The 14,835-nt window shown below is 42.3% G+C and overlaps 1 protein-coding gene across 1 annotated transcript in view; it reads right to left on the bottom strand.

The window, feature by feature from the left end:
* Nucleotides 1-14,835, bottom strand: part of LOC139364480 (zinc finger protein 180-like) — a 34,074-nt gene that overhangs the window by 18,451 nt on the left and 788 nt on the right. The gene's annotated exons all lie outside the window — the stretch shown is intronic.

Genomic DNA, 14,835 nt, shown 5'->3' on the forward strand with positions numbered 1-14,835 from the left:
CAAGCCGAAATTTTTGCTCTTACCAGGGCTTGTAATTTGGGAAAGGGTAAATGTATAACAATACATACTGATAGTGCTTATGCTTTTAATACGGTCCATGTGTTTGCAGCTCAATGGAGAAACAGAGGCATGGTTACCACAGCGGGTAAACCTATTAACCATGCACAGTTAATTTTGGAATTACTGGAGGCAGTTTTGCAACCAAAGAAAGTAGCAATATGTAAATGCGAGGCACACACTAAAGGAATGGATAGCATTAGCATTGGTAATAGACGGGCAGATGAGGAAGCTAAGAAAGCGGGTGAAAAACTGTACACACATACAGACACACACTTAAAGGAGGAAGTTAATATTGACACAGAGATACTAAAGGAAAGTCAGCTCAGAGCCCCCATTAAAGAAATTGCTAGATGGGTCAAAATGGGAGCCGTTGATAAAGGAGGAATCTGGCACAAAGGGAATCTACCTATTTTACCTCAGTCATTGTTTAAATATGTTGCTATATTGTTACATGGGCAAAGCCATGTATCAACAGGGGGTATGATAGGTTTAGTTAGACAACACTTTGAAGCTTATGGAATAACTAACTATTTTAAAAACTTTTGTTCACGTTGTGCTATATGCGCACAGAGTAATCACCAAGGTAAAGTAAGGGCACCACAGGGTGCATACCCTGCAGCTAAGTACCCATTCCAACAATTGGAAATGGACTTTATTCAATTAACTAAACATGAAAATAAGAAGTGGTGACGTTCCAGGATCTAGGATTATGGTATGTTGGTTTTGATCAGTCGTTATCCGATACTATAGTGCCATTCCAGGTCACAGAGGTAAAAGCTGGGAAGGATCCTATTGGCAGCCGGAATCTAATCAGTCTACCTAATACAACCGTTATTCCTAGTGTAATCATCCAGGGCCAAGGACCAGTGCAAATAGTTGAGACAAAAGACTTTAAAGAGGTGATAGAGTTGGAGACTGGGTTTAGAGATTCCAACCTCTGGTTAGAGTGGATTCAATATACGGCCAGATCAGTAGCTAAAGACGAATGCTATGCATGTGCAACTGCAAAACCTCAGTTGACAACTATCCCTTTTCCATTAAATGGAATTAATTCACCTAAGGGAATGGCCTGTATAGTAAAGCTATTCATGAAAGCAGGAAAGCCAGAGAACAACAGTTGTGTGGATTTGCACTATTTATATCCACATGTTCCTCTGAAATCTAGGCTTCCTCCTTTCACAGTGACGAGAGGAGATTATTACTGTCTGGCCCGGTATAGTGCTTATGGGAAATATGTAGGGGAAGTCAGTACCTGCAATGTGACAGAGAATATTACTACTGATGGGCTGATGAGTAATCTGGCAGGATGGTTGAGTTCTGGGGATTTCAGTAAGATAAGGATACCCAGGGCTGATATCTGGTGGTTGTGTGGGGGAATGACGTTGTGGCCAATTTTACCTGCTAATTGGACAGGGATATGTGCATTGGTACATTTGGGAATGCCTTTTACACTCATTCGACACCATGACATGAAGTTGGCTACACGGGAGAGACGAAGTATTCCGTCTGGATCTTTTGATGAGAGAATTTATATTGATTACATAGGGGTTCCACGAGGGGTGCCAGACGAGTTTAAGGCTAGAAATCAGATCTGGGCAGGATTAGAGTCAAGTATTTTTTGGTGGTCCACTCTCAACAAGAATGTGGATTGGATCAATTATATATATTATAATCAACAGCGCTTCATCAATTATACTAGAGATGCAATAAAAGGATTAGCAGAACAGACCGAAGCCACCAGCCTAATGGCTTGGCAGAATAGAATCGCGCTAGATATGTTATTGGCAGAAAAGGGTGGGGTTTGCGTGCTATTCGGGTCGATGTGCTGTACATTCATCCCTAATAATACAGCTCCGGATGGATCGGTGACCAAGGCCTTGGCTGGTTTACACACCCTAGCTCAAGAGTTGGCAGTGAACGTTTGAAACTCTATAAGCTATACTGATAGATAGAAAAAATGGGGTGCAAAGGAGAAAAATAAATAAATACAGTAGGGGGAGAGGTAGTTGTTTGGGCTAAATTATAGATGGGATATGTACAGGTGCAGTAATCTGTGAGCTGCTCTGACAGCTGGTGCTTAAATCTAGTGAGGGAGATAAGTGTTTCCAGTTTCAGAGATGTTTGTAGTTCATTCCAGTCATTGGCAGCAGAGAACTGGAAGGAGAGGCGGCCAAAGGAAGAATTGGTTTTGGGGGTGACCAGAGAGATATACCTGCTGGAGCACGTGCTACAGGTGGGTGCTGCTATGGTGACCAGCGAGCTGAGATTAAGGGGGACTTTAACTAGCAGGGTCTTGTGGATTACCTGGAGCCAGTGGGTTTGGCGACGAGTATGAAGCGAGGGCCAGCCAACGAGAGCGTACAGGTCGCAGTGGTGGGTAGTATATGGGGCTTTGGTGACAAAACGGATGGCACTGTGATAGACTGCATCCAATTTATTGAGTAGGGTATTGGAGGCTATTTTGTAAATGACATTGACAAAGTCGAGGATTGATAGGATGGTCAGTTTTACAAGAGTATGTTTGGCAGCATGAGTTAAGGATGCTTTGTTGCGAAATAGGAAGTTAATTCTAGATGTAACTTTGGATTGGAGATGTTTGATGTGAGTCTGGAAGGAGAGTTTACAGTCTAACCAGACACCTAGGTATTTGTAGTTGTCCACATATTCTAAGTCAGAGCAGTCCAGAGTAGTGATGTTGGACAGGAGGGCAGGTGCAGGCAGTGATTGGTTGAAGAGCATGCATTTAGTTTTACTTGTGTTTAAGAGCAATTGGAGGCCATGGAAGGAGAGTTGTATGGCATTGAAGCTCGCCTGGAGGGTTGTTAACACCGTGTCCAAAGAAGGGCCAGAAGTATACAGAATGGTGTTGTCGTGTCTTTGGCTATGCCGGATTAATTGCTAAAACATGCTATTCTATAAAATAATGTCTCCGTAATTAATATCACCTGATTGAGCTAATCATGTAAATGTAATTAACTAGAGAGTCGGGCACCACAAAATAATATTTATAGAGCTGTTATCTTCTGAATTAACTCTTAAAGATCTAGTAATATTTTAATCAATAGCAGTCAATATCAATCATCATCTTACTTCAGTCTCATAATCATAAGTTGTCAATTCTTGATTTTCTGCAAGAACCCTGGCTAACAATTTGAATCCGCAATACAAAATTGGGTTGAATTATTTTTTACTAAATACCTAACTAATCACACAGAATTCACATACACAAAGAATGAATTATACCTGGATAATTCTTTACGTCATAGAAAAACGTCCCTAGCGGGCGGAACAGATATGACAGCTTGTTACACAAAGGAAAAGGGGCTGGGTTGAGTGGGAAGACAGGAACCAAGAGCGGGAAGACAGGAACCAAGGTGAAGCTGTGCTATCGTAAATACAGTATCTTATGCAATTCTAAATGACCTCCCATTTGGAAAAGGAAAATGCAATAAATATTTACTAGGAGCTGCGCTTCAGTAGGTTGGTGGTAGATGGAAGACCGTGTTGCCAAAGCAAGTCCTCTGTCCTTTGAAGAATGTCTCGTGGTCACTTAGATAAGTTGTAGTAATGTCGTTGTGTGGTAGATGGGATACTCTGTCTTTTCCTTCCTAACCTGCGTTTGCAGCTGCGGTCGCTAACTCAACAGCTAGGAGGTATCACTTCTGTCGTGAATAAGAGTTCAAAGATCATACCATTCGCAACCAAAGCTCATGCTGATGTTGGCTTTTTTCTGTAGTTTTATCTGAACCATTCTGACATAGGATCGTCATCCTCATATCCTCGGAACAGGAAGTTATGTTGTCGTCAAGGGCTTATATAGTAAGGGAGAGGAGGGTGTGTTTGAAAAGTTTTATAGCCCTTGTCCCTTCACAGGGGAGGGCCACTGATTGAGCAGCCCTATCTTATGAAAATCCAAATCTCACATTTTAGAAGCTAAAAATCACATTTCATCCCATCACAAATAATTTCATATTCAAACATTTAAATTGAACAACAATTCCATGTGAATCTGATAACTCTCATGTGTAGACTTTCCACTGTAGAGTTTGTCATCTTATCATTGATGAGAATGTCTCAGATGACAACCGAACTGACATCATATTCATTAAGTACCACTGCATATGTTCAATTGTTCGGATTACCAGAATATAGTTAATTTCCCCCCACATACTGATGTTCCCAGAATCTCTATGTTAACCAAGTTTTTTTTAAATGCAACCTCAGTAGGTTAAAGAAGGGAAATGGGGGAAGAGGTATTTATGACTGTCATAAACCTATCCCCCAGGCCAACATCATGACAGTGTCTTCTGCGTAGAGGTGGATCAGAGACTCACCAGCAGTAAGAGCGACATCATTGATGTATACAGAGAAGAGAGTCGGTCAAGAATTTAACCCTGGGGCACCCCAATAGAGACTGCCAGAGGCCCGGACAACAGATCCTCCGATTTGACACACTGAACTCTATCAGAGAAGTAGTTGGTGAACCAGACAAGGCAATCATTTTGAGAAACCATGGCTGTCGAATCTGCCGAAGAGGATGTGGTGAATGACTGTCGAAAGCCTTGGCCAGGTCAATGAATACGGCTGCACAGTATTGTTTCTTATCGATGGCGGTTAAGATATCGTTTAGGACCTTGAGCGTGGCTGAGGTTCACCCATGACCAGCTCTGAAACCAGATTGCATAGCGGAGAAGGTATGGTGGGATTCGAAATGGTCGGTAATCTGTTTGTTGACTTGGCTTTCGAAGACCATAGAAAGGCAGGGTAGGATAGATATAGGTCTGTAGCAGTTTGGGTCAAGAGTGTGTCCCCCTTTGAAGAGGGGGATGACCGCAGCTGCTTTCCAATCTCTGGGAATCTCAGACGACATGAAAGAGAGGTTGAACAGGCTAGTAACAGGATGCGGTGCGCATTCACGAAAAAGTCGTTGCTTTTCGTGTCGTTGCTCCAACATGTACCTAACCATAAACTTCAATGCCTTTCTTAAAATCAATACACAGAAGTATATATTTTTAAACCTGCATATTTAGCTAAAATAAATCCTGGTTAGCAGGTAATATTAACCAGGTGAAATTGTGTCACCTCTCTTGCGTTCATTGCTTGCAGAGTCAGGGTATATGCAACAGTTTGGGCAGCCTGGCTCATTGCCAACTAATTTGCCAGAACTTTACATAATTATGACATAACATTGAAGGTTGTGCAATGTAACAGGAATATTTAGACTTAGGGATGCCACCCGTTAGATAAAATACGGAACGGTTTCGTATTTCACTGAAAGAATAAACGTGTTGTTTTCAAGATGATCGTTTCCTGATTTTACCATGTTAATGACCAAAGGCTCGTATTTCTGTGTGTTTATTATAATTAAATCTATGATTTGATAGAGCAGTCTGACTGAGCGGTGGTAGGCACCAGCAGGCTCGTAAGCATTCATTCAAACAGCACTTTCGTGCGTTTCGCAAGCAGCTCGCCAGCAGCTTCAAGCATTAAGCTGTTTATGACTTCAAGCCTGTCAACTCCCGAGATTAGGCTGGTGTAACCGATGTGAAATGGCTAGCTAGTTAGCGGGGTGCGCGCTAATAGCGTTTCAAACATCACTCGCTCTGAGACTTTGCTCTGCAAGTGCCGCGGATTTTGTGGAGTGATGGGTAACGCTGCTTCGAGGGTGGCTGTTGTCGATGTGTTCCTGGTTAGAGCCCAGGTAGGGGCAAGGATAGGGATGGAAGCTATACTGTTACACTGGCAATACCAAAGTGCCTATAAGAACATCCAATAGTCAAAGGTATATGAAATACAAATCGTATAGAGAGAAATAGTCCTATAATTCCTATAATAACTACAACCTAAAACGTCTTACCTGGGAATATTGAAGACTCATGTTAAAAGGAACCTCTTTAGGCTACGGGGCAGTATTATGATGTTTGGATGAAAAACGTGCCTATGATGTTTGGATGATAAACGTGCCGAACGTGCCTAAAGTAAACTGCCTATTTCTCAGGCCCAGAAGCTAGAATATGCATATAATTGGCAGATTAGGATAGAAAACACTCTAAAGTCTCAAACTGTCAAAATATTGTCTGTGAGCATAACAGAACTGATATTGCAGGCGAAAACCTGAGGAAAATCCACTCAGGAAGTGCTGTTTTTCTGAAACTACTCTTTTCCATTGCAAGCCTATCCTCCATTTAAAGGGATATCAACCAGATTCTTTTCCCTATGGCTTCCACAAGTTGTGAACCGTCTTTAGACATAGTTTCAGGCTTTTATTCTGAAAAATGAGCGAGAATGATCACATAGCATCAGTGCCAGATGTCCTCAGATTTGTGTGTGCTCCGGGAGCGAGACCTTTTCTTTCTCTGTTCTATTGACAAGGCCTGAGGGTTGATTATAAAAACGTTTGACATGTTTCTACGAACTTTCCGGATACTTATTGGAATTTTTGTCAGCCCGTCGTGACCACACGAGCCTGTGGATTACTGAGCAAAACACGCCAACCAAATGAAGGTTTTTGGATATAAAGAGAATATTTATCGAACAAAACAAACATTTATTGTGTAACTGGGAGTCTCGTGAGTACAAACATACAAAGATCATCAAAGTTAAGCGATTAATTTGATTGCTTTTCTGACTTTCGTGACCAATATACTTTGCTGCTGGCTGTTTGTAATGTTTTGTCTGCTGAGAGCTGTCCTCAAATAATCGCATGGTTTGCTTTCACTGTAAAGCCTTTTTGAAATCTGACACGCCGGCTGGATTAACATGTTAAGCGGTGTTTTTGTGTATTGCACTTGTGATTTCATGAAAATTAAATATTTTTAGTAATTTCATTTGAATTTGGCGCTCTGCAATTCACAGGATGTTGATGAAAATGATCCCGCTAAAGGGATCTGTGCGGCAAGAGGTTAAAAGGAACCACCAGCTTTCATATGTTCTCATGTCCTGAGCAAGAAACTTAAACGTTAGCTTTCTTACATGGCACATATTGCACTTTTACTTTCTTCTCCAACACTTTGTTTTTGCATTATTTAAATGAAATTGAACCCGTTTCATTATTTATTTGAGGCTAAATTGATTTGATTTATGTATTATATGAAGTTAAAATAAGTGTTCATTCAGTATTGTTGTAATTGTCATTATTACAAATAAATAAAATAAAAAATGTTTAAAAAATTTAAAAAATGGCCAATTAATCGGTATCGGCTTTTTTTGGCCCGCCAATAATCGGTATCGGTATTGAAAAATCATAATTGTTCGACCTCTAGTTACTATGGTTACTGTTGTTCCATATTGTGAATGTTATCCAATTTGTTACTATGGGTTACAGCAGTATGGCCAAATACATTTTTTACATGAAATAATTAGCTTTTTTTTTTGTTGATTCAAAATGGTCCATGGTATAACCTTAAAACATTTCTCATCCCGTTGTCGTTGGAGTGAGGCCTAGCCTACTGGTGAAGGGGGTCTCATTCAAATTGGAAAATTATTTGGCTGGAGGGAAGGTTGTGCCAAATCCTGTCGTTTGTAAGGAACCCAGAATTGAGGAACCTGATGGTTTATCAGAAAAGTACCCTACAGTATTCCCAGCATGTGCCGTTACACATGCTCTGTCTAAGAAATTGGCCGGGAGCAAGTCTAGTGTTGAGGATGTCAGCGATCCCACCATGGTCAATCTGTCCGAGACGTTTATGGGTGATCCTGATTTAGGTAAACCTCCTGAGTTTACCTCTCCTTCAAAAACCCCAAAGGTGAGAGTTTTAAGAACCTAAGAATGAAGAGAGGATCCCTACAGTTGACACTTGGATGTCTAGGAAGCAGCTGATTGCTGAACAGATTAAAGATGTTTCTTGGAAGCTGCAGATTGATGAACAGAGTAAAGATGTTTCTAGGAAGCAGCAGATTGATGAACAGAGTAAAGATGTTTCTTGGAAGCAGCAGATTGATGAACAGAGTAAAGATGTTTCAAGGAAGCAGCTGATTGATGAACAGAGTAAAGATGTTTCCCTCTCTCCTCTTTTTGCTGAGATACATGCAGAAGTAGAGTTTAATGAAGTTCGTGTTTGTAATTTTGACAAATATGGCATTCTAATGAGGAAAATGCGGTCTAACAAGGAAACGGCATTCTCGGGTGCCACTTCTGGGCAAGACGATTGGCCCAGTTTATATCAAATTGTTGTTCCAGTTGCGCTTCGACAAGAAATACTGAGGTTGGCTCACGATGGTACTATGGCAGGTCATCTTGGGGTCAACAAGACGTCTGATACAGGATGTTGTGGCTCACTGTAAATCCTGTGGTGTTTGCCAGAGGACAGGTAAACCAAACCAAGCTGACCTAGTTGCACCTTTGCAGCCTATTCCTGCTATTGACAAACCTTTCAGCAGGGTTCTGGTGGACTGTGTTGGTCCTTTGCCAAAAGCGGTAAGTATTTCAATTAACTAGTGATAGACTATTTATAATGCAGACATGTTATAGTAGTTCATATGCATCTGGTTGAGTGACATTTTTGGCTACATTTTAGCACAGCAGGCCAAGTAGTTCTATACTCAGGTGGGCACTGCCTCAACATTATCAGGACAGAGAAACCAGACATGCTCATGGCTCACATGGAGAATTACAAACAAAAAGACAATGAAAAAAATTGACAAATCTTGTAAATGGTGGTTCTGAAATAAACCAAAACTGGTTTCTCACAAGTGGAGCAGGTTTTGAACAGAAAATGTTTCCACTCCGAGAATGACAACGGTAAATGACTGTAATTAATACATGCATTAACAGAAATGAATGTAACCAAATGACAGGAAGTAACGGTACATTTACTACTGGTGACATTTGTAATGGGGAATTGATAAAATAAACTCAATCAATTCACATTTTTTACCAAGATGGCATAGCAGTTCAGACGTCTTTTGTCCTCGTCTTGTCGTGTCCTGTATATATATATATATATTTACAACTTTTTTTCACATACATTTTATTTTTATTTTCCATCAACTCATCTTCAAAACACTCTCCTGCAACCCGCCTCACCAATTTATATTTATAAAAAATTATTATTCACCTCAGATCTGTAATCCTCCAAGAAGCTAGCCAGAAACTCCAAGAAGCTAGCCAGAAGCTAGCCAGGAGCTAGCCCAGAAGCTAATCCAGAAGCTAGTTAGCTTCTTTACTGGCAACCACGGTTTGTGGTCATCAGCCATCCTTTAGCTCGAAAATCTATCGCCAGTTTTGTACGGCGCAGCGCGGCTCGGAACGGAACATACCGGACCAATTTTTCTCTCCATGTCCCTGGATTTCAACTGCTCTCTGGACATTCATACACGGATCTCACAGCTAGCTAGCTGCTATCCGTGTGACAATCGGCTTTCGTCGATTCCGGAGCAAACATCAATTATTCCGGTGCTAGCCAGCTCCGTCAATCACTCCTGAGTTCCATCATTCACTCCTGGGCTGCAGTCACCTATCCGGACCCGTTTTACTGCCTACGCGGAGCCCCACCGGGCCTTCACAACTGGACTGCCGACGTTATCTACCCGAAGGAGATCCGGCTGGCTCCTCCGTCGCGAAGTTACCTGAACGCCCATCTGCGGCCCGCTAACCGTTAGCTGTCTTACCGGCTGCTATCTGAATAGACAATCGGACAATTTATTTATTTTTATTATTATTATTATTATGTTTTCTTCTCGGGCCTCTATAACTATATCTATTGTTCTTATTTTTGTTGTTGTTGTGTGATTTGGATTAATCCCCTCTACCACACGGAACCCCACTAATCTACTGACCGAACGCAAGAGGTGGCTAACAACATACCTCCATCCTATGCTAGCTTGCTACCGATGGCCTGGCTAGCTGTCTAAATTGCCGTGACCCCCAACCAACCTCTCCACTCACTGGACCCTTTTGATCACTCGACTAAGCATGCCTCTCCTTAATGTCAATATGTCTTGTCCATTGCTGTTCTGGTTAGTGTTTATTGGCTTATTTCACTGTAGAGCCTCTAGTCCTGCTCACTCACTATACCTTATCCAACCTATTAGTTCCACCACCCACACATGCAATGACATCTCCTGGTTTCAATTATGATTCTAGAGACAATATCTCTCTCTTCATCACTCAATACCTAGGTTTACCTCCACTGTATTCACATCCTTCCATATCTTTGTCTGTACATTATACCTTGATGCTATTTTATCGCCCCCAGAAACCTCCTTTTACTCTCTGTTCCAGACGTTCTAGACGACCAATTCTTATTGCTTTTAGCCGCACCCTTATTCTACTCCTCCTATGTTCCTCTGGCGATGTAGAGGTGAATCCAGGCCCTGCAGTGCCTAGCTCCACTCCTATTCCCCAGGCGCTCTCTTTTGACGACTTCTGTAACCGTAATAGCCTTGGTTTCATGCATGTTAACATTAGAAGCCTCCTCCCTAAGTTTGTTCTATTCACTGCTTTAGCACACTCTGCCAACCCGGATGTTCTAGCTGTGTCTGAATCCTGGCTTAGGAAGACCACCAAAAATTCAGACATTTTAATTCCAAACTACAACATTTTCAGACAAGATAGAACTGCCAAAGGGGGCGGTGTTGCAATCTACTGCAAAGATAGCCTGCAGAGTTCTGTCCTACTATCCAGGTCTGTACCCAAACAATTTGAACTTCTACTTTTAAAAATCCACCTCTCTAAAAACAAGTCTCTCACCGTGGCCGCCTGCTATAGACCACCCTCTGCCCCCAGCTGTGCTCTGGACACCATATGTGAACTGATTGCCCCCATCTATCTTCAGAGCTCGTGCTGCTAGGCGACCTAAACTGGAACATGCTTAACACCCCAGCCATCCTACAATCTAAACTTGATGCCCTCAATCTCACACAAATTATCAATGAACCTACCAGGTACCTCCCCAAAGCCTTAAACACGGGCACACTCATAGATATCATCCTAACCAACTTCCCCTCTAAATACACCTCTGCTCTCTTCAACCAAGATCTCAGCGATCACTGCCTCATTGCCTGCATCCGTAATGGGTCAGCGGTCAAACGACCTCCACTCATCACTGTAAAACGCTCCCTGAAACACTTCAGCGAGCAGGCCTTTCTAATCGACCTGGCCGGGGTATCCTGGAAGGATATTGATCTCATCCCGTCAGTAGAGGATGCCTGGATATTTTTTTTAAATGCCTTCCTAACCATCTTAAATAAACATGCCCCATTCAAGAAATTTAGAACCAGGAACAGATATAGCCCTTGGTTCTCCCCAGACCTGACTGCCCTTAACCAACACAAAAACATCCTATGGCGTTCTGCATTAGCATCGAACAGCCCTCGTGATATGCAGCTGTTCAGGGAAGCTAGAAACCATTATACACAGGCAGTTAGAAAAGCCAAGGCTAGCTTTTTCAAGCAGAAATTTGCTTCCTGCAACACTAACTCAAAAAAGTTCTGGGACACTCTAAAGTCCATGGAGAATAAGAACACCTCCTCCCAGCTGCCCACTGCACTGAAGATAGGAAACACTGTCACCACTGATAAATCCACCATAATTGAGAATTTCAATAAGCATTTTTCTACGGCTGGCCATGCTTTCCACCTGGCTACTCCTACCCCTGTCAACAGCACTGCACCCCCAACAGCAACTCGTCCAAGCCTTCCTCATTTCTCCTTCTCCCAAATCCATTCAGCTGATGTTCTGAAAGAGCTGCAAAATCTGGACCCCTACAAATCAGCCGGGCTAGACAATCTGGACCCTTTCTTTCTAAAATTATCTGCCGAAATTGTTGCCACCCCTATTACTAGCCTGTTCAACCTCTCTTTCGTGTCGTCTGAGATTCCCAAAGATTGTAAAGCAGCTGCGGTCATCCCCCTCTTCAAAGGGGGGGACACTCTTGACCCAAACTGCTACAGACCTATATCTATCCTACCATGCCTTTCTAAGGTCTTCGAAAGTCAAGTCAACAAACAGATTACAGACCATTTCGAATCTCACCATACCTTCTCTGCTATGCAATCTGGTTTCAGAGCTGGTCATGGGTGCACCTCAGCCACGCTCAAGGTCCTAAACGATATCTTAACCGCCATCGATAAGAAACATTACTGTGCAGCCGTATTCATTGATCTGGCCAAGGCTTTCGACTCTGTCAATCACCACATCCTCATCGGCAGACTCGACAGCCTTGGTTTCTCAAATGATTGCCTCGCCTGGTTCACCAACTACTTCTCTGATAGAGTTCAGGGTGTCAAATCGGAGGGTCTGTTGTCCGGAACTCTGGCAGTCTCTATGGGGGTGCCACAGGGTTCAATTCTTGGACCGACTCTCTTCTCTGTATACATCAATGAGGTCGCTCTTGCTGCTGGTGAGTCTCTGATCCACCTCTACGCAGACGACACCATTCTGTATACTTCCGGCCCTTCTTTGGACACTGTGTTAACAACCCTCCAGGCAAGCTTCAATGCCATACAACTCTCCTTCCGTGGCCTCCAATTGCTCTTAAATACAAGTAAAACTAAATGCATGCTCTTCAACCGATCGCTGCCTGCACCTACCCGCCTGTCCAACATCACTACTCTGGACGGCTCTGACTTAGAATACGTGGACAACTACAAATACTTAGGTGTCTGGTTAGACTGTAAACTCTCCTTCCAGACCCATATCAAACATCTCCAATCCAAAGTTAAATCTAAAATTGGCTTTCTATTTCGCAACAAAGCATCCTTCACTCATGCTGCCAAACATACCCTTGTAAAACTGACCATCCTACCAATCCCCGACTTTGGCGATGTCATTTACAAAATAGCCTCCAATACCCTACTCAACAAATTGGATGCAGTCTATCACAGTGCAATCCGTTTTGTCACCAAAGCCCCATATACTGCCCACCATTGCGACCTGTACGCTCTCGTTGGCTGGCCCTCGCTTCATACTCGTCGCCAAACCCACTGGCTCCGTGTCATCTACAAGACCCTGCTAGGTAAAGTCCCCCCTTATCTCAGCTCGCTGGTCACCATAGCATCTCCCACCTGTAGCACACGCTCCAGCAGGTATATCTCTCTAGTCACCCCCAAAACCAATTCTTTCTTTGGCCGCCTCTCTTTCCAGTTCTCTGCTGCCAATGACTGGAACGAACTACAAGAATCTCTGAAACTGGAAACACTTATCTCCCTTACTAGCTTTAAGCACCAACTGTCAGAGCAGCTCACAGATTACTGCACCTGTACATAGCCCACCTATAATTTAGCCCAAACAACTACCTCTTTCCCAACTGTATTTAATGTATTTATTTATTTTGCTCCTTTGCACCCCATTATTTTTATTTCTACTTTGCACATTCTTCCATTGCAAAACTACCATTCCAGTGTTTTACTTGCTATATTGTATTTACCTTGCCACCATGGCCTTTTTTGCCTTTACCTCCCTTCTCACCTCATTTGCTCACATTGTATATAGACTTGTTTATACTGTATTATTGACTGTATGTTTGTTTTACTCCATGTGTAACTCTGTGTCGTTGTATCTGCCGAACTGCTTTGCTTTATCTTGGCCAGGTCGCAATTGTAAATGAGAACTTGTTCTCAACTTGCCTACCTGGTTAAATAAAGGTAAATAATAAACACAATGAAACAATGAAGGAGCAAGAATTGGTGGAAGCCAGCAAAGGATATTCTGAAGAGACTCGCATATAACTTCACCACATAACCCTCCCCTTCTTCTTGTCTCAACATTTTAAATTCTATTCAAGAGACATTATCTTCACACATATTTGAGACGCTTTTCACTGACAGCCGCAACTCAATAATCAGCGAAGCCTATTGCCACACGCACTGCCCAAATAGACATAAGCCTACAAGCTTGTGATTTGAAACCATACACAGCTAATTTTTTTAAAAGAAGCAAATTATCTCCGATTCCTCATTTGGGCAAATTTAGTTTCATTTACTTCCGTATTGGACACACCACTATGTCATTTCTCTCCAGTTCTATTAGATCCACCACTATGTAATTTCTCTCCTGTTCTATTAGACCCACCACTATGTCATTTCTCTCCTGTTCTATTAGATCCACCACTATGCCATTTCTCTCCTGTTCTATTGGACCCACCACTATGTCATTTCTCTACTGTTATATTAGACCCACCACCATGTCATTTCTCTCCTGTTCTATTAGATCCACCACTATGTCATTTCTCTCCTGTTCTATTAGACCCACCACTATGACATTTCTCTCCTGTTCTATTAGATCCACCACTATGTCATTTTTCTCCTGTTCTATTAGACCCACCACTATGTCATTTCTCTCCTGTTCTATTAGATCCACCACTATGCCATTTCTCTCCTGTTCTATTGGACCCACCACTATGTCATTTCTCTCCTGTTCTATTAGACCCACCACTATGTCATTTCTCTCCTGTTCTATTATTTCGTTGTCCAGAAGTCAAAGGCACAATCCTAGTTGTTGCAGCTTTAGTCTCGCCCTCTTTCTAAGTTTCTAACATAGATTTTCATCTCTGTCAAATATGAACCTCTATCAGGTGTACTGTATAGAACAATGTGTTCATCTCTGTCAGATATGAACCTCTAGCAGGTGGACTCTATAGAATGGTGTGTTCTAATAAAACACTATAGGAGTTATCTCCAGATCGCTATGCATATTCATGTCATGAGGCTAGTAGCTTAGCATTTCTCTCCATTGAATACAGGCGGTTGGCTTAGCCAACCCAACTCTCACATTGGCACTATTGGGGGTACGGTGTGTAATAAATCATCACTACACGAAGATCACTACATGCCGTG

The sequence above is a fragment of the Oncorhynchus clarkii genome, chromosome 13 (assembly GCF_045791955.1).
Source record: "Oncorhynchus clarkii lewisi isolate Uvic-CL-2024 chromosome 13, UVic_Ocla_1.0, whole genome shotgun sequence".
Lineage (NCBI taxonomy): Eukaryota > Metazoa > Chordata > Actinopteri > Salmoniformes > Salmonidae > Oncorhynchus > Oncorhynchus clarkii.